Source organism: Chanodichthys erythropterus, chromosome 3 (genome assembly GCF_024489055.1).
Source record: "Chanodichthys erythropterus isolate Z2021 chromosome 3, ASM2448905v1, whole genome shotgun sequence".
In the NCBI taxonomy this organism is placed as follows: Eukaryota; Metazoa; Chordata; class Actinopteri; order Cypriniformes; family Xenocyprididae; genus Chanodichthys; species Chanodichthys erythropterus.
In genome coordinates, this window is record NC_090223.1 from 20,562,355 (window position 1) to 20,586,962 (window position 24,608).

The window sequence follows — 24,608 nt, forward strand, 5'->3', positions numbered from 1 at the left end:
AACCCCCATCCAGCACATAGAGATACTCCGTCTTCCTCCTTCCCTCCAGCGGCCTGCATCTTATCAAGCTGCAGATAAAAAGCACCTCTCAGGGATTAACCTAAAGCTCTCAGATCTGCTCTGAGTGACTCTCCTGCTGTGTGGCATTAAGTCAGACAGAGCGGCTGACCTGTCACGTCTATGTGATGAAGCTGTCATTACAGACAACTATTGGCTCTACGTTGCTTTTTCGTTTTTTATTTTCTTCCTGCACCCCACTAGTCCACCAGACATTTTTTATGAATAACATCTGTTAACATGAACTAACAATGACTAATAGATGACTAATAAAACCTTATTGTAAAGTGTTACCAAGGTCTCTCTATCTTTTTCAGTTCCCCCTTTTCGCTGTCAACGTGTCATTCGACCAGCTGGTGCTTTGCATATCTCCTCATGGGACTATTTAAAGATATGTATTTGCCATTGAAAATGTGTTGATTTAAATAGAAAGCTGTTGATAAGGTCGTTACTGCTCAAGGCTTCTTCCAGGAAAAAAAGTGTGAACGTGCACAAGTTGTTGGGAAAGTCTTTTGTTGTCTTTCCAGCTCTTTTCATAATGTAAAAGCAAAGAAAACAACTGCGAGAAATGAAGAGAGAGGCAGAGAAGAATGGCCTCGTCAGCAGGGGCTGTGGAGGTGGTAGATGCCAGAAACCGAGAGAGTGAAGTGGACGCCAGCAGACTCGTGTCAAGAGCTCTTATCTTCAGAACGAGGCTCATGTGCTCTGAAGCAGGAGAGAGGCTGAGGGAAAGGAGGTGGAGAAGTAATGTGCAATCCAGGAAGTTAGGCAGGAGTTGTGGAAGCACCTTCACTCCTGACCAAATAAGCATTGAGTGTTATAGGTTCCAAAATACTTGATTTGGATCAAATATGAGAACATATTGGCTGTAAATAAAAAAAAAATTTGGTCCCTAATTTTTATTTGTAAAGTTACTAATAACATATAGTTTATAAAATATATTTTTTTATTGACTGAGGCTGATAATGGCGTATCATAGTATTTTATTGTATAAGATTTGAACATCAGTTACTTTAGATATTTTTAGTAGTTTACAGTTAGTGAGCTCTTTCTAGATTTAGAGTAGATTCATTAACCCCTAACACCCACATGAATGTCTCTGTGAGATGAAACGGGAAGACTTCCTGTTAACTGCCTCACCTGACCGCAGCTGGAACCCCTTTTACCCATGTTGCACCAGTACCATCCCTCAATGTAAGAGTACATGGCCACAAAACACTGATTCATGACAGCAGCAGGGAAATGTACAAAATACAAACCATGCGTGCGTCTCAATCAGCTCCCTAGTTCAGTAGTCAGGGCACTGTTGGCCATTTTAAGGGCTGTCTCAATCGCAAAATGAAAACACTGAAACATTCGCTCCCTAAAAAGACCCACAATACACTGCGAAAAAGATGCCAACTATGTTCCCTTAACGGAAGTTCTGTAGTGCAGAACATAAATCACCTGAGCCAACTCAATACACAGATTGAGACTCGAGATAGATGTTTTTTAAAATAAAAACCATAATTTAATTATATTTCAGCATAAACATACATCGCTAGATAGGCAACGAACATAATATGACATTCATAATACATTTACAGCTGAAATGTTGCACGTATACATAACAAAGTATTATCATAATGTACTTTAAATAACATTGACAGATAATGTCAGAAAGGTATCAGCTCTGCTATTGTTCATAAATACCAGTAGTGATGATGTACAATGAAGATGTCATCAGAAATAGAGTCATCAGTCTCCCAATGTGTAGTAAGCCAGCATCCTTACTGTCCTTACCAGTGCCTGAATTTGTGTACACTATATACAGATTCATGACCTAGTAAACTAGGGAGCTGAGTGAGATGCATCCAAGATGAGTAGACCTTCATACAGAAGCTTGTCAGTTTGTACATGCCTCTTTTATCTGGTACAGTTTACAGGAAGCGTTTCGGTGTTATGTAATGTGACTATACCTGCTAAACTTGATGTTGTGGGGTTTTTTGCCTTTGTTGAGGAGTGTGTAGTAATCAAATTGAGTAGAGTGGATTGTGTTCTAAATAGGACAAAGAAAGCAAGAACATCATCAGTGATGGCCTTCATCTCAAGTTCACTAGGTTAACCACTCGCTCGCTCTCTCATATATTCATGTGACCACAACAAAAAAGACACATCAAAGCTAAAGGTAATGCTGAGTGATGCACTGATGGACAACTAGGACGCTTTTGTTTTCACAAGTACAGACATCCATACAAACGTCTGCGCTCTACCTCTCTTTTTTCTTATTTTTGAGAGAAGAATAGCTTGAAGAATAGCGTTCTTTTGGTTTAGGATTTACAGCCGTGACCCGGGTAAGAGCATGACACTGTCATTACTGTCTGCGGAAAACATAAAAGAGAGTCCTGAATGGAGCAGACTGAATAAAAGCAAAGCTTTTTTACATGGTGATGAGAGTTAAAGGAAAAGTTCACCCAAAATGAAATTCATCATTCATGTTGTTCCAAAAGGAGAAACTATTTTCATATCAGGAAAATTATACATTGACCATAAAGATAGTCTTTATGACTTTTCACTTGTAATAAATTTGCTTTTTGTGTGACCGAATGAAATTGAAGTCCTTCAAAGTCACATATTTTCAAGATCTAATAATAAATCTAGTATTTATTTATAAATGTAAATATTCTTAAATATATATATTTTAATTAAATTAAATAAATTAAATTAAAAGTATATATATATATATATATATATATATATATATATATATATATATATATATATATATATATATATATATATATATATATATATATATTCAAATACAGTAAGATCTAATAATGAATATAATATTAAATGATTTTAAATTTTACAAAATTAAATATACATATTTAATAAAATAATTTAATGAATAATTAAACAACCAATCTGAATGTATTAGCATTATATTTAGTCACATTTAAACATAGTTTTATCTAATAATATATTACATATTTTAAAATTCTAAAAAAAAAAACCCCATACATTTAATTAAAATATATTAAAAAAAAATTATTAATTATTAAAATCATACTTGTGGATCTCATAATACCATGCCTAAGTAAATAATAATTATAATATAAAAAGTCCTTTTTATAATTTATAACATTAAAAAGTCAAAATTTCTCAATTTACTTTTTGTCAATTATCTCTTAATTTTAAGACTTTTTAAATAAAATATTTAAAAGAATAATTACCATTTATAATTCTTTTATCTCATAATTTAGTCACATATATTCAAATAATAAATAATATATATAATTTCAGTATCTTATAACAATAAATATTCTTAAATGTAATAAATAATTTTGCCTAAGAGCATTAGTTCTTGTACATCATTTTATCATAATGCAGAAAGTTTGAATGACAACATTTTCATGTTTGGGTGAACTATTCCTTTAAAATCCAGTCTAATTAAATGGACAGGGACGCATAACCCTTGCTGCATATCCCCTTAACATCTACATCAGCTGCACTCATAGTGAATGCATTGAATACGATCCTCCAGATCTTTCATGGTGGTGCTGATAAGCATCTTTGCCCACAACCTCAGCCTGACACACTCATTTAAGAAACAAAGAATCAACAGTGTTCACGTTCAATTAGTTGTATGTCTGTAGGATGCAGGAGGCTTGTCTGGACTCTGTGTTTTGGCTGCAACCGGATATCATCGGGTCCTTTTTTTTTTTTTTTTTTTTTTTTTGCGCAGCCTCCAACATCAGAGAGAGATGTTTCACTGCGGGTTCACTGCAGGTTTGTGTTACAGTCCCGAGCGCAAGCAGGTGCTTTGAGCCTGTTGTCACCCTCGGGGTTGCATCGAAACTCAACGCTCTAGTCGTGTGCCTGTGCAGACGCCGTGGCCCGTGCCAGACTGCAGCCGGGACGCTGCGTGCTTCTCCAGAGACGAGGCACGTGGGCGGCCGGAAAGGAAGGGAAGGACAGAATGCAGATGTCTGCTGTGCACTTTAGAGTAAGCAATCCAAAAGGAAATGGATTTACAAGCACTTGCTCTGAGGAATTAGCATTGCATCTGCTGCTGAGGTCAGATGTCAGGCTTCTAGCAAATATGCTCACTTGTTAGTTTGCATTTGTTTGTGTCTGTCTTGATGCATGCTTGCCCTTATATCCTTGATCAATGATCTCACAGCCCTGCTGTCAGCGCACCTCCATTTCAGAGAGATTCTTCATTGAGATTAGCTTTCTATGAAGGCACTCTGTGTGAAATGTATAGAAGCCCAGTTTCATCACATAAAAACAAGTCAAGCTTTGGTAAATCATAATTATGACACAGAAAATCATAATCGTGACATTAAAAGCCGAAACTGACAAGTGATAAATGGGATTTATAAATGAGTCACTTATAACAAGTCAATTATGGTATAAAAAGTCTAAATTATATAAAAAAATATATATATTACAGTCAAAATTATGAGAAGTCTAAATTATGAGATAAAAATGATAAAAAGTCATAATTATGACATAAGTTGAAATTATGAGGAGTCAATTATGACGTCACTTATGATATAAAAAGACCAAATTATAAAAAGTCATAAATTATTACAGTCAAAATTATGAGATAAATCTAAATTATGACATAAAAGACAGTTATGAGATAAGATTATATGTCATTTATGATATAAAAAGTCATAAATTATTACGTAGTCAAAATTGACAAAAAGTCAAAATTATATATAAAAAGTCATAATTACGACAAGTTGATATGAAGTTAATTATGATATAAAATGTCTAAATTATAAGTTAAGATAAAAAGAATGATAAATGGTCATTATTCTTCTAAATATTTTATGTAAAGTCAAAATTCTTAGATATTTATGACCAAAAGTAAATTGACATACTTTGACTGTTTATAATTTATAAACATGACTTTTATATTATAATTATGATTTACCTAGGCATGGTTATTTTTCCTATGTGGTGGAAATGGCTTTCCATAGTCATGAGATCCACAAGTTAGTATCTTATTTTTGATAAGGATTGCTATAAATCAGTTTGAGTGTCTACACTGCCATAAATCTCATTATCTAACATGCATAGATTAAAATCAGATCTGAGATCGTTTGATTTGTTCCAAAGGTCTGCAGAGGTCACAAGTCACTCAGTGACAGATAAATACAGGACCTTACAGGTTTACTCGGGTTACACAGGAACAGCGGTCATCTGTGGCAGCCTTTGAAGTGCACATAATAGCTAGCCAGCGAAGTTGGTCAATAATGTCATTTTCTTTTTTAAAAGACTGACAGTTTGAAGTGCCAATAAGACATTCATTAAAATGAAAATAGGGTGATGTGACCATTAATGATGCAACAAAATTTACAAAATTAAGTCAAAACAAAGTAGTATTTTTCTTGTTTTCCAGTACAAATGTTTAAACATTCTTAAATCAAGATACATTTATTTACAAATGCAAAATGCACAATGAAAAAACAGAAAAACGAAAACTCGCTAATTTTGATAAATTTGTTGTTGTTGTTTTTTTTAGAAAATAAGATTTAATATCTTCAGTAATTTTGTTTCTCAAGTAATTGTATCTATATTTTAAGAATGTTTAGATATTTGTACTGGAAAACAAGACAAAAATACTAAGTAAGAATATATTTTTTTCTGCAAAAACGAGCCGTGTTTGAAGCCAAACGAAGTGTTTGAAGCCAAAAATTAAAGTTTTGTCGTCATTTACTCACTCTCATGACGTTCCTATCCTGCATGACTTTCTTCCATCTGTGAAACATAAAAGAAGATACTTGGAGTCCAAGCCATTTTTCAAAACCTCATCTTTTGTGTTTGACAGAAGAAAGCAATGCTGGTTTGGAACGGCATGAGGGTGAGTAAATGATGCCAGAGCGTTCACTGAGGGTGAACTGTCCCTTTAAGTGTCAGGAAGGTGCTGTGGTGTTGAACATGCAGTCTTGAGGTCTGAAATGAAGCGTTAATGTGTGTGAGGCCCCGCCGGACCAGAGAGGAAGTAGAGTAGCGTCCACAGCTGCGATGGCTTCAACACAGACACAACAGCCAAATACAAAAGATAATATGAAGGTTGCTGGGTTAAGAGAGGATGAACTTTTGTAACCCAGTGTGTGTTGAATTCCTCTGTATCGCTCTGTGACTTGCTTGTAACTCCAAACATTCGTTTGAAGTGACTTTACCTGTTCTGTCATTCAAGCAAGCGAGCGTGGGCAAGCTTCCTTTTTATATTGTTTTTTTGATAAGAATCACTTAAGCAAATAGTGGTTACTTGTAGCTTCTGTGGGTTTCACACATACAAATTAGCATAAACTTCAGCTCTTCATCCATAACATCACTTATGCAAATTATTTGGGACGGACAGCAAAAGTCGCCAGCAGGTAAATGCTACACATTCTTAGCTGGGCATGTCACGCGTGCCTTTTTACACATGCGAACATGTTTACTGTTGGTGCAGCAGGTCAAAATACATATCTGAATCTCTCACACTGACAGTTCCTCTATCAGAGTAATCATTAGCCCACGATCAGCGTTATTTTGTTTATTATGTTAGTTACACAATACATTACGCTAACACGCAACAGCCGTCTATTGAGAGACAACTAAAGCATCATTGCAGAAACAAAAGACACTACTGTGAAATACACTAACATTCATTGTCTTTTGGGTCTCTATCTGTACACTAAGTATGTGTATATTAGGGGTGTCACGGTTAGGGCTGGGCGATATATCGAATGCTTTTGTCGCACGCATTTCGTCAGTAAAGCCGGTTCCTTGATTGCCGCTAAATCGCCATCACCTGCTTTCAAATGGAGCGGCATTTAATAGACAGAGCCATAGATCACTGAAAAGCCACGCAATATCACGTTCAATATCGACGGCGATTCATATCGATATTGAACGTGATATTGTGTGTCTTATCAGTGATCTACGGCTCTGTCTATTAAATGCCGCTCCATTTGAAAGCAGGTGATGGCGATTTAGCGGCAATCAAGGAACCGGTTTTACTGACGAAATGCGCGTGACAAAAGCATTCGATATATCGCCCAGCCCTAGTCACGGTACATGAATTTGTCCTGAACCGAACAGTATGGACGTCATGGTTCGGTGCGTGCAGTCAGACGACGAATACAGTCAGTCACAGACGATCCACACTCCAATCCAGATGGGGGCGCGAGCGGTAATACAATGCTGTTTACCTCTGTTAAAAGCGCAGAAGAAGAACAACAGACAATCTAGATATGCGTGTAATCTCTCAACCGGTGTTTCAACCGCAGAAAGATCAGAGAATAATATCTTACGTAGCATTACATTTACCTTAGGCAAGTCATTTAGTGTCCACAGCATTACAGTAATGTGCAAGAAATGGCTCCCTATATATTTTTAAGATTTAAAACTAAGATTTTTTTTTTTTTTTTTTTATCCTTAAGAAAATGTTTAATTTAAATATTATTTTATTTTTTGAGTGGGTGAAATGTGACTTTCATGAGATGTACAAAGTCAATTTTTTTAAGTGGAAATTTACTTGGTGGCCGTTTTCGAAATGTCGCAGATGTCAGATATGAAGAAGACACTTGCCATTCTCAAGATTCTCATCACAAGCACCTTGGCCACATCACATGAGCGCTGACTGGTCTATTGAAAGCCAAGAACGCATCAGAACATGTAATTGTCTAGGAATGTCTTTATGTGTTGCTGATGACAGCATCTGGAAGGCTGCATTTTTCCTCATTCCAGCTAACTGTGATATTTGGCCACGATAACCTTGCTTGTGCAACTTGCTGCTTTTCCGTTGGTGATTTTTCGAGTCTGATAGCCCTGGGGCCATTTTCCAGAACCCCCCCACACACACATGAACGTCTTACACACGTGGAAAAGATAAACATGACATGCGGATCCGTCTGTTGGCTCATGGATTACAATAGAGCACATTGTTTGGGTAAAAGACCCCGCAGACAGCCGAGATGTGTGAGATAGACGCGCCACCAGATAGGGACTTTGGTTACCATCCATGCAAGTACATCAGGCCTATCAACATGTTGCCACCCGCAACACTTTCTATTGCTCATGTATCCTACACTCACAGAGCGACTTGTGCATTGAAAAAGGTGATTTTTTACTCACTTCTTTTCCAGTACAAATATCCCAACGTACTTAAATCAAGATACATTTACTTGAGAAGCAAAATGACTTATACAACATTAAGTCTCGTTTTCTGAAAAATGTATCAAAATTAAGTGAGTTTAAGAATAAAAATAACTAAATTCAGAGGGAATGTAAGTTTATTTTTCAGACCCCATTGGCAGATATTTCTACATATTTGAAAAGCAAAATGGTTTATGATATTTTGTCTTGTTTTATGAAAAAAAAAAAGAAATCTAAATTCAGATTAATTTTTTGACATCACTTAAATTAAGTGAGTTTTTAGTTTAAACAAGAAAAAATATCTGCAATGGAGTCAAAAAAACAACTTCATTCAGAGGGAATGTAAGATTTTTTTTGACCCCATTGGCAGATATTTGTTCTTGTTTTGAGCATAAAGTCTCTTAATTTTGATGACTTTATATCGTCATTTTGCTTCTCAAGTAAATGTATCTTGATTCAAGAATGTTTCGATATTTGCACTAGAAAATATGTAAAAAAAAAAAAAAAAAAATTTTTTTTTTTTTTGTGCAGGTGTGAAATGATCTCTTCTTTCCCAATACCTTCAGACATGCTAACCAAGTGCTCTAGAAACACTCTGCCCTGCTTTAAACATTCAATTTGACCAATCCCATGAGTCTCTTCACATTCACCCATCCTTCAGCACACCAAGATCGGCCCTTGTCGTGCACAAGCGGCCTCTCGCCAACGGTTGGATGGAAAGCACATGCTCTATATCCGTCATACCTCACTAACACTTAAAGCACACAGAGTGGCACATCTATTACAGTCTTGTATTTGAGTGTAAACATCTGGACATAAATGCAGGGTGTTTGTTCACGTGAAAGGGTCTGTTTTTAGGTTAGGTAAATCTTAGCATTGTGCTGTAAGTCACGTTGTGTAAGCTAAGTCTAATTGAACACCTTGGCTCTACTCTTGCGCAAACGAGGCAGACGATTGAGGGCTGCTCGAGCAACTTTTCCAAACACTAACACACCGTAGTGTGTACACAAGGGGGAACTGGATACAGAATGTAGAGAAACACTCGCAGGCTCAGCGTAAAACAAATATGAGCAGGATGTCACTATGTGCGGGAGTATCGAGTAACGTCAACTTCAGCTTTTATACTAAAAGACAACAGAAGTGTTGACACGCTTCCAGAGAGCGAAGAATTTCATACCATTTGAGACAGATCGAAATTCCTTTAGTTGCAGGAATATTTGTGTGTACGTACATGAACAACATGTAATTGCCTTGTCCATCTCTTTCTTTTTGTCTTTTTATCTTTACTTACAGGGCTCAACAATAAGGTTTTTATACATAAGCATTTACATTTTTGTATGACATAGAATACTATATATTAGTGCTATCAAAACGATTAATCGCATCTAACTAGTTATTTACATAAAAGTGTGTTTGTGTATGTACTGTATATGTGTGCATATATATATATATATATATATATATATATATATATATATATATATATATATATATATATATATATATATATATATACACATGCATATTATATATTAACAAATGTTTGTTAGATGTGATTAATCGTAAATAATAAAAGTATATACTTTGTTACTTTGTGTGTGCACAGTATATAGTATGTATGTATGTATATATTGCACATGCACACACACACACACACACACATATATATATATATGTATATATATATATATAATATAATACATATACATATACATGAAAATATTAAATAGTATTTTTTATCATTATTGCTGAGCCCTATCTCCTGTGTCTAGGTCAAGGGGGAACAGGATATAAATTAATGAGTGACCTGAGGCATGTGCCGGGCTGTTGGAACAGGCCATGACAGGGCGAAGGGAGTTAGTTGGGTTTTATAAACCCTTGTCCCACCTCAGGCGGTACAATACACAAACCCCCATCTTCTAAAAGAGCTTAAGGCTTGAGTGCTGCTACATGCTCGGTCAGGCTGTGCAGATATGCTTGATGAGACACACTCACTTTTTACAAACTCAACCACACCAGGGGGGCGATTATAGCCAGCTTTCACTATTGACAGCTCAAGCGCACACTGGACTCTTTGAAAACTTTCAAGCATCCTGTTCCTGGAGATCTAAACTGAATCCCAATAGTAGTTCTGTGAGATTATGTTTAGTGCATTCCAAATCATAGCATGTTGAAAACTCTGTGCTTGCAGCTATTTTTAAAGATCATTTTGGAAGTATGCGATAAAGGTGTCTGTGGTATCAAGATATAATTTTTTAATGGCACTGTAATTTGTCCCATTATTGACACAGTTTTCTCAGCTAACAGGGAACATTCTCAGAAATGTGGCTAATGTTTTGGCAAGGTTCTCTCAAAGTTATTATGAACAAACATTCTTCCATTAATAGAAAGTTTGTACAGTGTTACATTGTCATTCTCAAAACATCAGTGCAAAAAGGTTATTTACTGTATACGTCATTCAAGGAATGTTTTTTCTGAAGCGTTTTAGTTTGACATTCATCTAATGTTTTTTTTTTTAAACATTACTAACTACTTGTTTCAGAACATTTAAAATGAATCATAATGTTTGCAAAATGATCAAATGGAATTTCCATTAATGTTTTCTCTTATGTTTGCAGAACCAAGAAAAGGTTTTTAAAAAATATTGTAGTGTTTTCAAAAATTTTAAACTGAATTTTTACAAATGTGATGCTTTGAGTGCTGTTAAGCAGATTCATAAACACCTCTGATTGGCCATTGTGTTCACGCACTCAACAGATATGTCTGTGATTGGCTACAATGATCAACGCATGGGAGGGTTTGAAAACAGCCGTCTATCAGTGGATCCCTAATATATCCGCTGATAGACGCCTGCTTTCAAACGCTCCCATGTGTATCGGTCTAAGCAGTTGGTCAACTAAGAGTATCAACGGTGTCTATTTACAACATGTTTTTGAAGCGTTGATCATTGTAGCCAATCACAGACATATCTGTTGAGCGCGTGAACACAAGGGCCAATCAGAGGTGTTTATGAATCCACTCAAAGCGTCACATTTTTTAAATTTCAGTATCGACTTTGTATCGACGTCAATACTTTTGACAACACTAGAACATTCCGAAATAATGTTTTCATAACTAAATGGGAACATTTTCTTAGACATATTTTTGTTAGCTGGGTTACTACATACTCAAACATTTGTACTTTTCATTGCCAGCAAATTATGTACATGTATAAGCATGCAAATTGAAAAAGAGTGCGCTGTAATTTTCCACTGAACCCAAAGACCCTGATTAGCTGGTTCAGGTGTGTTCGATTTGAGTTGGTCCTGACCTTGAGCAGCACGGGTTCAAACTAAAGCTTACACATACACACACAAACACACATTTACTTACTAAACAACTTTTCATTAAGCTTTCAATCTAATTTCAGAGGGGGTTTTATTGAGACGGGATGTTTTGTGGGGTTTTTTGCTACAACTCAAGCCAAATGTATGGTTTTGGAAGTTGCATGTGCCAGATCGTTTCAGCATCTCCTCAATTCTGCCTCTTTAGTTGGTCTCACAAAGCTCCTAAAAGTGTTTTCACATGTCATTTGCATTGAAGACAGGTAGATGTGCAGACTCACCAGGGTGTGTGTGTAAGATGGGACGCTGGCTCTCCTCTCCTCGGTCTCCTTCTCTCTGTGCTGGATCTGTAATAGTAGGAGAAGGTCAAAGGTTCAGTAAGCGTCACACAGCTGTTTGTCCGACTTTAGGTCTGGGCTGGAATGCTTCAGGAAGTGTATTTTGGGGGGATAAGAGGGTGCACGCACAGGCCTGTCTGCATGTTTGTGTCCCACAGATGAACGATCACCCCCCTCTCTTTATTAGTGCTGTTCTTCTGGTTTTTAGTATTAAGCTTTCTTTGACTACTTCCTTTGTATTTTGCACATTCTTACATGTTTTCTTCACATGTGCTTAAAGCATTGATTTGATTTTGTTCCTCTTTCTAAGTTGCTTTGAATAAAAGCATCTGCTAAGTGCATGAATGTAAATGTGATGTGGAGATTTTAGGTAATAGCGGTTGAGCAGGAATTCTGCCGGTTACGGCAATGTCAGCTTGTTTGTAATGGAAAGAAAGCGAGCTGCAGTCTTTAGAAGTGGAGATTCGAGAGGTGTTGAATGGAGTCGAGTGAAGCGATGCAGGCTGTCCAGAGTGTTTATCTGACACACACACACACACACACACTTAGTGCAGGAATGCAGGCTGACAGCTTCACTCGCAGTCACTGTCCTGCAGTATCGATTCAGATGTGTTATAATATGTGACCATGGACACAAAACCAGTCAAAATCTGAAAGCTGAATATGATGTATGGTTTGTTAGGATAGGACAACATTTGGCCGGGATACAACTATTTGAAAATCTGGAATCTGAGGGTGCAAAAAAGTCTAAATATTGAGAAAATCGCCTTTAAAGTTGTCAAATGAAGTCTTTAGCAATGCATATCCTTACTGTAAATATATCAAATTGCCTACATGGAACATGATCTTTACCTTACTTATTCTAATGATTTTTGGCATAAAAGAAAAATCGATAATTTTGACCAATAAAATGTATTGTTGGCTATTGCTACAAATATACCCGTGCAACAAGGGTCTCATGTGTATTCATGTTGTTTCTGTTAATTCATTTGCTGTTTCTGTCTTCATGTTCAGTCATCTCAGAAGCAGCTTCTGTTTATTTTATTCTGTGTGTTGTTTATTCTGGTTGCAAAATTGTCCCCAGAAGTGAGCTAAATCTAACAATGATCCAGTTATTCCCTCAAATGTAAAACTGTTTAATTATATATCATGAATTATGTATCATTTTATATATATATATATATATATATATCTATATATATATATATATATATATATATATATATATTCCAGCCCATATTCAAAATTCAAAGAAAAGAATACAATATTGCATTATTTTATATTTATTCAATATTTGTATTACAATTCAACGCCTTTCTCCATTTATACAACACATATACTATCATGATATATATGAATATTTTACAATTTAAATAATAATATATTATTGTTTTTATATCATGGTAGCCAGAATGATATATGTCATTTCTTTTCTTTTTTATTTAGGAGTGAAATATGACCCTGACAGGTTTTGTGAGATTTATACTTACATGGTATTCCAAGATACTTCAAAGAATAACATGTAAGTCATTACTTAGAGGATGAAAACAGTTCTCTGACTGACATGGCGAGGGGAGAGAAGTGATTTTCTGATGTTGTACCGTGCATAGGGGTGTGTTATCTGATCAAACCGCATCCAAAACACACACGCACAACCTGTTTTCCTCTAGTTTTCCTCATCTGCCTCAGGCCACATCGTGTGTGACTCTTTGACGGTCCTTTCAACACATCTGTGATGACCAGGTTGTTTATTTGACTTGTATAATTTTCTGTGTTTATACAGAAACTAATCAAATATCTTCATGCAAAGGAATTTATCATGTGGCTTCTCAATGGAAGTCATAAATTTACCCAACCTTTTAAACAACAAAATGACTTTAAGTGTCATATTTCCAAAAGATGCAAATCAGACAGTAAAGTCCTCTGACGTAAAGAGGGGAATGTTAGTTCTTAGGGTCAGTAAGATTTTTTTTTTTTTTTTTAAGAAATTAATACTTTTATTCAGCAATGTCACTTTAAATTGAACAGTAAAAAGTGACAGTAAAGGCAATTATAATGTTACAAAAGATTTCTATTTCAAATACATACTGTTCTTTTGAACTTTGTTCATCAAAGAAAGTGGGGGGAAAATGTATCATGGTTTCCACAAAGATATTAAGCATCACAACTGATTTCAACACTGATAATAATCAAAAATGTTTCTTGATCATTTCTGGAGGATCATGTGACACATGAAAATTCAGCTTTGACATTGGAATATCTCATATTTTTGCTTGAAATGTATAATAAATGCATTCTTGTTGAGCATAAAAGACTTAAAAACTTGTTAAATGTTTAAAAATTGTATATATAAAAAAGGGTGAAAATTATTGTGTGTGTATTATATACAGGTTGTGTGTGTGAGTGCGTGTGTTTTGGATGTGGTTTGATCAGATAATCATTACTCTCCTCTCTCCATGTGATTTCATCTTCTAAGTAATTATTTGCATGTTATTCTCATCATTCTATCTTGGAATACCATGTAAGCATAAATCTCACAAAACCTGTCAGGGTCATATTTCACTCCTAAATAAAAAAGAAAGAAATGACATTCTGGCTACCATGATATAAAAACAATAATATATTATTATTTAAATAGTAAAATATTCATATATCATGATAGTATACATTTCTCAATTTACTCAAATTCAATTTTTATTCAGTGTGTTGCTTGCCAATTCTTTTTATGACATTTACTTGTTAATTCTGAATGAAAATTGTTTCTACACCAAATTTTCTTCCGTGTGTGATAATGATAATGACAATTTGAGTGTGAAGTGTCATTCTGAATGTTACAGCTCAAAAGAGGCTATTTAAGAGCGGTGATTCACTGTGGTATTTTGTTAAGTAGGAATGTTTTTGAAGATTAGTAACGCACAAACAAATTTTCTTTTTCAATGATTAAGTCGGCAACACCTCGAGTATTAAATATGACTCGTTGACGTGCCTCCACACTTCTGCAACACCTGAAACTGGATATTTGCTCAAAGTGTTTCTGACTCAACACCAAAATACACCTCTGAGGCGCTGAGCTACACGCGTCAGGCACACTCGCTCTTCAGCGCTTTAACTAGGTCATGTGTTTCTATCTATGTTTCTCACTAAATGCTCAGCAGTTTCTGTCAGAGGCCTCGTTTACATCTGGTATTAAAATTGATTGGATCACAGGTAGATGAGGGAGACACATTCCCGTTTACATTAGGTCAGTAGGCGGAGAGTAGGGGGTCTTCTGTGGCTGTTCGAACCATTTGACCACATGAGCGTCTACACTATGAAAGCAATACAGTCAAACACGTTTTCGACTACCTCTGGAAGTGGACCCCGTTTACACCTATATTTAGCGCTGCCGGATCAGCAAAAACACATCTTAAAGGGGTCCTTGATTGTGATTTTACTTTTTTAACTTTAGTTAGTGTGTAAATGTTGCTCTTTGAGCATAAACAACATCTGCAAAGTTACGAAGTTCACAGAAATCACTTTTTAAGGACTACAACAAACAGCTTGTAGGGACTACAATGAGCTTCTTCCTGGGTTGGTGACATCACAAACCCCAAAATGTACATAAACCCCACCCCCAGGAACATACAACAAAGGGGGTGAGGCCATTTTGGGCTGCTTTAGAGAAGAGGAAGAGTTGTTGTAGTAGAGTGCTGTTACCATTTTATGCCGGACTGCTTCACAAACGAGGGTCAATTCAACGCTGGATTTGCACAAAAGATTAACATGACGGCACATGCTAGTCAATGAGTTGAATCAACTCCACAACAACTACATAAATTTATCCACTAACCGTTCAGAAACATCCAAATTAATTCTAAAAGTTGTAACTTCTTCCTGAGTCTCTCCATCAGTGTCGACTCCGGTTTCAACAATGTCTGAACACCGCTACTGACAATCCTCATTTTCTCTGCGTGAGATTCTCCAGTTTTGTTGTTGTTGAGAAACCGAAACACAAGCTGTTAAAGCTCCGCCCTTTTCTGGAAAGGGGACCGGGAGCAGCAGGTCATTTGCATTTAAAGGGACACACACAAAAACGGTGGGTTTTTGCTCACACCCAAATAGGGGCAAATTTGACAAGCTATAATAAATGATCTGTGGGGTATTTTGAGCTGAAACTTCACAGACACATTCTGGAGACACCAGAGACTTATATTACATCTTGTAAAAGGGGCATTATAGGTCCCCTTTAATACCAGGTGTAAACAGGGCTAGAGACTCGCAGTAGTTTGTATTTAGAAGCAGTCGTTCTGAGTTTTGGGTGGTTCTGTTGTGGCCTGAAGTCATCTGCTGATAAAATGGCCAAATTACAGTTGTCAACAGCTTATGCTTAGATTCCACATTAGACTGAAAGAAACACACAGTGGTGGGTGGTATCAGATTAGTGTTATGTCTATACAGCTGCACAAAAGGAGTTTTTGAAACTCTCATAATCTTGGTTATGCAAACTATTTTGCAAACACACACAGATACACAGTGACCATGTCACCCATGTAGGCTGAAAGCAGATACGAGTGCTGTTAACCTCTACTGAAATAGCTGCAGAGGAAACGCCACATGACGAGACACACTTCAGAGATACGGCGGGGGTCCGCGGGGGACGTGTGCTTGTACTATAGCAGGATAAATCCACAGTACTGGGTTTGTGTTTGTGCAAACCCTGCAAGCACAGTTCACCGACACATTCCACATCTTCACCCTCAGGCTCAAACAAACAGCGACCCACACACATCTTCTACAAGACCGGCCGAATCTAAACATTTAAACAAGAACATTAAGAATCTTAAACTAACACTTATTCTGCACTTATCAGTTTCTGGGTGAAGTCAAATAAGTTAATGTTCATCGGGGTGCTGTGTTTGAATTCGCATTAGCCATTAATAGCGGCCGGTGGAGTATTTGACCTGGCGTAGAGTTCAGGGTCGCGGTCGCTGGAACTGCTGCTCTGCGTCTTCGGTTCAAGGCTCATTTCCTAATTACAGTTCAGTCAGGAGGTAATTACAGCCTTAGATTAAAGTCATTTTCTTTTTTTACTGCCTGGCGAAAATGCGGCAATTTGCGGCGGCTCGCGCGGATGTGCTCCCCCCACCCTTCGCCTCCTGAGGGGAAATAGTTTGGTGGACAAACCGGCATTTTTCTGATTTTTGCCATATTCGTAGTGGACCAAATCAGCTCTAGAAAGAGCTATATAGGAAAATATAGGGAGCATTTGACAAACGGCTGTGTTTAAGTTATTTGGGGTTTGAGCTACAGCTGAGAGACTACTGCATGTGTGTGTACTTATAGCGAGGTTTGATGTGGCTCTTTAGAACGCATCATTTGGCTTTATCCATCAAGGTCTTCTTCAGTTTGGTTTGGCAGTGACGACGGGTGACTTGGGTTGCACACACACACTGCTTGGTCAGCATGGCTTTGAAGCCTGAGGTCTGATTTAAGAGCGCTAAATCCACCTAGAAGATCCCGAACGCTCCTGTCAACCACACACACATGCCATGTTGCATGCATGCAATTAGAATTGAGGTTTGTCCTGATGCTTTCTGATGGGCTTTTGCTGTTTTCCCTGGCATTCTTTCTCTGTTGCTTTTTCTGCCCTGTCGACTCCGTGAAGCCGCACGCTGTTTGACTAACCCCGTCTCTCAGTCCTCTTTACGCCCCTTCACCCCCTCCCCTGTCTTCACCTCCAGCCTGACTTTTAACCTCTTAATCCTGCATTGTGAAGGACAGGCAAGCAGAAAACGGGCTGCTAATTGGTGTGAAAGGGAACCAAAATCAGCAGGACAGCACAAATCCAATCATGTGGGAACAAGAGCATGGAAACACCTTTACAATTTTGCCCTGACAGTGTGTCATTTCAGCTCAAGGATGAATGAATACTAAATAAATGGGTTTTTGTGTTTTTCAGTTATTTTAATTTTATTGTATCTATTTTGTTGTAGAATCTTTAGCATCTTTTGCTGTAAAATCTTTTAATATGCAATCTTTTAGAATGTTTTATTGTAGAATGTTTTAGTTGTTTGGTGTAGAATCTTTTAGAATATTTTTGTAGAATCTTTTAGAATATGTTTATAGAATCTTTTAAAATCTTTTAGAAACCTTTTAGTAGAGTCTTTAATTTAGAATCTTTTTGTGGAATCTTTTAAAATCTTTTAATGTACAATCTTTAAGAAACTTACTGTAGAATCTTTTAGTCTCTGTTTAGTATTCTTTTATTGTAGAATCTTTTGAAATCTTTTATTGTAGAATTTGTTAGTCTTTTGTTGTAGAACATTTTAGAATCTGTAACTTTTAGATTATTTTATTGATTTTTTGTCATTTTTATTGTAGAATTTTTGTAGAATCGTTTAGATACTCTAAAAAAACTTTTACTTTAAAATATTTTAGAATCTTTTTAGTATAGTCTTTTAGAGCCTTTTTGTACAATCTTTTAGAATATTTTAGAACCTATTATTTTAGAATATTTATGAATATGTCATATTTCAAGTATTTTGTCTCAGCGCTATACCCAGCAGGACAAATTAAACAAGAGCTTGAACTAGATTTTTACATTTTATTAAAATTATGCATGCAAAGTTTGCTGCTGTTGCTAAGGTCTTGTGGGTTGTTGCCAAGCAGTTGCTAGGGTGTTGTCAGGGTAGCTGCTAGGTGGTTACTAGCTAGTCCAAAAAACAGTCCATATGAAATTCTGATCCCTAGATATGGCCCCTATTAAACCTGATTACTTAGTAAAGTAAGCAGCACACTTCTTCTCAACAGTAGCTGCATGATTTGAGGAATCATTAATGTCAGTAGCACAATAGTAGACAAGTTACATACTGAAATTTAGTGCTTAGTGTTAGGGTTTTGTTTAAGTGGGAACAGTAGTAATAGTAAATATGAGGAGCCTTTATATGGAGAGACAGATATAGTGTCATGCCACGGTTAAGAAATTCAGAGACACAAGGAAGGGGTCTTCAAGATAGCTTTTAGATGTCTCTGTTTTCCTTGGCAGAGTCGTGTTTGTGTGTGTGTGTGTGTGTGTGTAGCAGTGGTTCTGTTCTTCGCTGAGAGTGATGTTATTTAGACAGAACGGTAGGGAAATACCATAGGGATGTTATTTTGACACTGTGAGGAAAGCTGGCACGAGGAGCTTGATTTGCCACATACATGACCTCAGACTCACATTCTAGCAGCATATCAGATTATATCAAAACAGGAGGTTATTTTACATTATTACATCATTGAATGTTAATTTAAAGTTAAAGAAACTTTTATTTTTAAGAAGTATAGTTTGGGTTTTGCAAATGATGACAGAATTTTCATTTCATTTCCAGAATGTTCTTTATATTGACACTGATGGTACCATGAAGAACCTTAAATACCAATGGAACCTTTCTAATGTCCAAAAGTTCTTCACACTAAGAAGAAAGGGGTTCTTTTAAGAACTTTTCCATGAAAGATCCTTTTGAGGAACCAAAAATGGCTCTTTAATGGCATTGTTGCAACATTTTGAACCTTTTTTTTTAAAAATGTACCCCATTTATTTGCATGATACCATAAGCCAGTGAAGAATAAACTTGTAAAATGATATGACTGTCAAGTTTAAAGTTTTACTCCGCTCACAGCTCCTTGATTAAGTCTCTCAGACAGGAATATTTGCTTTTCCCTCAAGTTTCATCCTTTCTCATATCCTGTGCACCATGTTCTCTCACCTTCTGTTTTGTCTTCTCAACGTCTACACAAACTCCTCTCTGGGCTTCTCTCTTTGACATTTACAAGTGCCAAGGAATTTAGGAAGCCACTAGAAAGTATGAAACCCTGAACTGCACGCACATCCATCCATAGAGTCTGATACTTATTATCCGGTTTCATATATTTATTAAAATATATTTATATATTCAATGTCCTCAATTCCTCTCAACACAAAACCTCAAATTTTGTGTCAGAGTCCAGCCTTGTGCTCAAACAAATGCTCCTCTATGACAAACTTCATTGAGTGTTGCGTTTTAAAGGGTTTTTATTGCTTCTGAGTATAGTGTTGGGCTTGCCTCTAAACTTAATTAAATGCAATTAAACACTAAACGAACACATGTTTGAATGACACTGCTCACGAGGCGCCTGCTTTCCATATCAGCTTTGCTATCGTAAACTGGTGCTGAAATCTGCAATTACACTGGCAGAGATAAATATACAGAATCGTAACAGACATGTGTTTCAAATTTCCTTCATTCTCGACATGGATTGATCGCTGACTTTTGGTCGTGCAAATGTTTTTGTGATGGTAATATGTCAAGATTTGGACACTTTTTGTTCAGAAAAAGTGTTTAAAGGTCTGTCTAACATTATTCTTCAGGAAGTATGCAGAAGAAACCCATTAACATCTGAATATGTTTAACATAATTGAAAGATTTATGCATGTTTTGTTTGTCTTTCTTTTTATTTATATCTACTACTTGTGACTTGTGCTTAGAAGTGCATCTGTCAAGCTTTCCCTGTTTCTGCCCTCAGCTCTGTATTGTATTAGTTTTTTATCACAGTTTATTATATGACATTTTTATGACCCAGACAAGATAGTTGATAGCTTCCTCCCTCTCTTGGACTAATCATCGACACTGCACCGCGCAAGAATTACAAACATGAAATAAAGTCGGTAAAACCAGAAATAATAGCATTTAATCTCCTTTACGCCTGTGTGACTAAACAGATTTGTGTCTGAGCCGCAGCAGTACCTTTGAACTCCTGCTGAGTGGACAAAATTAAACCTGTTTGTGGATATTTGTTTGCTGAACTTAGACTGCCGGAGTTTGATGTGGGACAAGCTCCTAAAAAAAAATGCAAAATGCACCGAAATATGCTTTCTCTGAGAAAAATAGAAGTCGGCGCGGTCCAGACGCAATACTTTTGTCCAGCTGCGGTCAAGCACTTGAAGTTACCAGTGTTTGCATTGGTTGTTCGGAGCTTTTCATTTATTCCACAATGATTATACAGCATCTAAAAATGTGTATGTGTATACAAGTCATATACGGTCTTTAAAATAAAGGTTCTAATTTGAACTAAACAAGGTTTTTTTTAAAGCCTGATTCCATAGAAGAACCTTTTTAAGTTCTAAAGAGAGCTTTTCTTTAGTTCTTAGAACACCATCTTTAGGATTTGGTGCTTTAAAGAACACAGAAACCAAAGACCTGACCTGAAGATACCTACTTAAAAACTCTATACAACCCTGTAAGAACCACTGAAAAAGCTTTAAGAGTGCTTAAATACAGACGTGCACAGCTTTGATCTGGATTGTTGTTCGCATGCACATGCACTCAAGTGCACCAGCATCAAACCTTTTGAAACGCTCTGAAGCAATGCAATGTTTTTGAAAACCATGAATGGACGACCAAAAGTTTCAGAAACTTTATTGCAACATATCTAAGATTTCTCTTAGAGATACTGTAACTGCTTGCATATAAAACGTAATATTGCTCAGTTGTCTGCTAAATGAATAAATGTATAATATAAAGATCAGCTATATGGGTAGCTCTTACACTTAAGCATGAGTTTGAGATCTTTAAAGTGGGTATTCTCACAATAATACACGACAAAACTGCCAAATCTACATCTAAATGTGTTAGAAACGCAACACGTGTGTTAATTTTCTAGCCTTTTTCACTTTTTAAACTTGAGTTTCACTCACCAGCTCGAGCGCATCAGCGGCGCATTGGCGGTAAAGCGCGTTCCGTCAGTCCGGCGTTTATTTATCCAATACCTCGCGTTTCTTTTCAAACGACATAAAATACGTCTCATATACGCGAGTGGAGTTGATATGTCATGGGTTTGATAGAGAGTCCGTTTGGAAAGCTCGTCCGGGTAAAGGCGCACGCTCCCGTCCAAATGTCTGTGGTGAAACTCCGGTGAACTGAGCTCGACTCGCGCTTTAACTTCACTCTGGGAGGAGCGGCGGGAGCGCGCGTGTCTAGTGTTTACTCACTGGAGAGCACGAGCGCATCAAATGAGGCGATGCTTAAGGACTCGCTCCCGGTGTTTTTTTGCATTTCAACTCGCCGGACCGGTATGTGTAGACACGCGCTGACATTTGTGCTTTTGCATATACGCTTTATTTACAACACTGTAGTGTTTGGTGTGTGACAGTAATATTTTTAAAAGCTTTTAGCGTATACTAGCTACATATACATTTTTAGCATGTACACCTTTTAACAGGATTTTCAAACATGAAAAAAGAGTAAATACTATAGTGTTTTTGAACCATACTATAGTAAAGTACTTGAATTAATTTGTTGTGGTAATTCTGTAGTTGTTGTGGTAACATAACTATAATAATAGGCCTATAAACAAATTACTTTACCCAATACTGTACAACTATAGGGTATTATATACTACAATACACTACAGTTTACTGTTGAAAAACTAAAGAATACTACAGTATTTATTATAGTTTATTAGTTCACTATAGTTAATACTACAGTATGCTGAAGCATTCATTAACAAAGTGTTGTAAATACTATAGGCTAATATGGGTCAATGACGAATAAGGTTTTTTTAAAAGTGTAAAAAAAAGATTTAATTAATTTTGAAGTTTTATTAAGTGTTAACAATGAAATTATGTGGTTTTTATAATCATTTAACACTGTTTTTGTATTTTTTTTTTTACAATATAAACAAAATTTGTCACCAAAAAGTCATTCGGTTTAACCAAAATTTTGGTTTTACTGAATTTTTGGTTATACCGAATGACGATATTTTCAAACAATGCTAACATGCTGATATCTAGCTAACGAACAATCAAACATTGTATATTTAATACAAGTTTTTAAAATATTACAGCATTTTTCATGTTTTATAGCAGTTGCACCGAATGACCTGATGTTTCGCGGACATAAGCAAGTGAAAACATGAATTTTTTCAAAGAGTTAAGAGAGAGTTAGTTACTTTGCTTCACGACCATGTGGTCCTTTGCAGTTGTTTGAATGATGTCACATCCTGTCACATGATATTGACCACATGACTTGATCCATAATGGTCCCTTTATATTGGTTACTCCGGATGAATCAATGAAATAAGAAAAAATAATTTCTTTCTCATTACAAAGCAACGACTTCTACACATAATTTTAATACCATTTTGCACTATGTTGATATATGATGTTATAAAATCATGCCAGAATCAAAAATATATACATTTATTACATTTTAACATATTTTAATCTCAAATGAAATGTATTGGCTTTTGGACGGTTAAACCGAATGACCTTTTGACACTTCAAAATCTTTAAAATACCTTTATATGTAGCAAAATATAGTTAAAACCTTGTGGATTCAATAAAAGAGATCTAGTTGTACTACCTTACATACTTTGGATGTCATATCTTTGTTTTTTATTATTATTAATATACATATATATTTACAGTATACTATAATTTACTTTAGTAAATACTATACTATTCAATCAAATAGACTATCACGAAAACTATATTAAAAATGACCACAAATATATCTAAAAAATAGTGTTTTGTTTAAAAAAGAAACAAAAAGAACATACAGGCTAACAAAGAAATATATTTTGGAAAGCCTATTTATTTATTTACTTCAGTAGTAGTGTCTGGCTCTTAACAGAATCAACAATTCTGTCTGTGATATTTGTACATGTACTTAAATAAGCCTATTGAAGTTCTGCGATCTCAATTACAGTTAGTGCATCGTGTGTTATGAAGACAAAACCACAGAAAGCTGCTCTCATGACATGATTCTCATCCTCTTGATGGTCCAGTAACTGAACTATAAACCGCCAGCTGCGGTGTGTTTGCAAACAGTTTACAATAGTAACAGTAACTGAATTGAGACCTGTGTTTTAGTGCCGAGGCCGTTCTTTTTCCCTGTACTTTTTGAAGTGCAGCTATTCCATGTGGTCTCATTTATTTGAACATGGCATTCATAATGATAAAATATGCCCAGATTTAGATGAAGTTTAGTATGTCACACTGCACATGTCAACTTCAGCCGCACAGTACCTTTCTGTAATGTATTTACACATGAAGCGCACACGCACACAGCGCATCTGTAACGCATTACATTGAACGGCAGGAACAGATAAACGATTTCATGCGTGTTTAGCTCAGATCTGATGCGCAGATGATGCCGCAGCTAAACTGTGTGTGTTCACACAAAATAAATCCTTCTCATGCACTTCTTCAGGAGAACAGAGCGTCCCTCTCTGGCTGTTTGGAGTAGCATACTGCTTATACTATTTCAAATTGTCAGTCTTTGAATTAAACACTGTGATGGCAATAGCATACTACTTTTTGAAATGTTTATCATTGCATACTGGCTGTGGACTATTTTTTGACAGTAGTATATGTAGAGTTTATACTGTGCGTTTAGTAGAACATATCCATCCGATGTCGTTGATGATGGACCTGCCATCCTGTTTAAGGCATGTTTAGGTCTCGAGCGTTCAGATGAAAGCGCTCTGCACTCGCTAGTTTGGTTTTTAGGTGCTGTAAATCTCAGAAGATCAGAGGAAGTTTAGACTGGATGGACGGGCTGTTGATGGTATTGAAGGATTCAGGATGTGACAGGTGTCAGTGGGACAGAAAACACTTCATGTGTTTATCAGAAGTGTGTGTGTGTGTGTGTGTGTGTGTGTGTGGGTGTGAGTGTGTGTGTGTGTGTGTGGGTGTGAGTGTGTGTGTGTGTGTGTGTGTGTCACATCCAAACACTCGTCAGTCATTGGTGTC

At 36.3% G+C, this 24,608-nt stretch overlaps 2 protein-coding genes across 3 annotated transcripts in view; one reads left to right on the plus strand and one right to left on the minus strand.

Annotated features, from left to right (window-relative positions):
- vasnb (vasorin b) overlaps positions 1-21,769 on the minus strand; it is a 28,813-nt gene extending 7,044 nt beyond the window's left edge. The window contains exons 1-3 of one of the 2 annotated variants that reach the window (XM_067381283.1): positions 21,552-21,769; positions 11,804-11,869; positions 2,016-2,095 (exon numbers count right to left, since the gene is read on the minus strand). The gene's annotated coding sequence lies outside the window, so the exon portion shown is untranslated. The remainder of the gene's footprint in view (positions 1-2,015; positions 2,096-11,803; positions 11,870-21,551) is intronic. The other variant, XM_067381282.1, reaches the window with a different exon arrangement.
- The window catches only part of coro7 (coronin 7), a 173,115-nt gene that overhangs the window by 112,916 nt on the left and 35,591 nt on the right, over positions 1-24,608 (plus strand). The gene's annotated exons all lie outside the window — the stretch shown is intronic.